We start from the raw sequence: 1,624 nt of genomic DNA on the forward strand, positions 1-1,624 counted from the left end.
TGTAAGACATGAAAAAATATATATAAGTTATCAAGGGTTCATGAGGAGTGAGGGAAACAATGAGGAACTGATACCAAGGGCTCAAGTAGAAAGAAAATGTTTTGAAATGATGATGGCAACAAACGTACAAATGTGCTTGACAAAATGGATGTATTTATGGATTGTGATAAGAGCTATACAGACCCCAATAAAATGATTTTAAAAAGTAAGAAACTGATTGTGGTAGCAATTGTGCAATACTGATTGATGTTATTGACCTATAGAATGATAGTGGTACACAGAGACCATGAAGGATTTTAAGAAAAAGATCAGACTTTTTTTTATTTTAAAGAACCAAAGAGTGACACTGATTTCAGAAAATGTGGATTAATCAAGTGTTTTAGTGAGAACTAAAGATTATATACAAATAATTTGGTATTATTTTCATATCTTATTTAATATCTTTATCTCTAATGATAACATTTGGTTGGAATTTAGGATTTTGTCCATTGGCTATTCACGCATTTTGCTAGCCTCAGTGGCACCACCAGTTTCAGTATTTCTCTGTAATTTATGTTGATACATTAGAAAACAAAAGCTCTTTAATAATTGTTTGATAACTTGATATTTAGTATAAATACTGTAGCACTCTTCAGTAGGCTGCAATCAAGGTGTTGCTCAGGGCTGCAGTGAGGTCAAAGTTTGACTGGTATCAGGACTCACTTCCAACTTCACCTATGTAGTTGTGGCAGGATTCAGTTTCTCTTGAGTGATTGACTAGAAATCTTCATCTGTGTCTAGACACATGGGCTTCTCCATGAGGCAGCTAGCAATGTGTTGATTTCATTCAAAGAGAGCCATTAGATGATGAACAGAATATCAGCAACCAAACCAAATCTTTTTGATGACATATACTTGAAAGTGACATTTTCTTCTTGTTTTCATTTTCTGTTCTTTTTAGTGAGTTAATAGGTCCTGCCCACACTCATGGGAGAGGATTTAACCAGACCATGAACACCAGGACATTTGTGCCATTTGGAGAGTCTTACATGCTACCCACCTGTCTTAGGCCAGGTTGGCTAGAAAACAAATCCAGAGAGACGCAGATATACTCACATGTAAGAGAGAGTTTTATATCAAGAAGTAATTATGCATCAATCAAACATCCCAGCCCACTCCAACTCAAGTCCATAATTCTGATACTAGTCCATAATACCCTCTTTAGACTCAGGAAGCCACATGCAGTGTTGCAGAATGCAGGAATATCACTGGCTTGTTGGTGCAAGGTCTTGTGAATCCAATGGAAGTGGAAGCATCACAAGGCTTTCCCAAGTCTCAGTGTGGCTCTGACTGACTCAATAGCAGGAAGGTGAAGACAGACAGAGAGAGAAGTGAGGTGCTCAGACCCTCCTTGTGAGAAGGCCACACCCACAAGGAGGCACAATTGGACTCTGACTGATTGACATAGACTACACTCCTACAATTGATTTATCACGTTGGCACAAAATTATGTAACTACCACACCACCACACTGACATTGCCTTCTACATGATAGGTATAAATATCCTGGAAAAATAAAAGCTGCAACACATATAGATATATGCATACCCTCGTTCATTCCAGGACTATTCAATCTATTCAATAG

The sequence above is a fragment of the Echinops telfairi genome, unplaced genomic scaffold (genome assembly GCF_000313985.2).
Source record: "Echinops telfairi isolate 266 unplaced genomic scaffold, ASM31398v2 ScPeMD7_36;HRSCAF=134, whole genome shotgun sequence".
NCBI classification, from domain to species: Eukaryota; Metazoa; Chordata; class Mammalia; order Afrosoricida; family Tenrecidae; genus Echinops; species Echinops telfairi.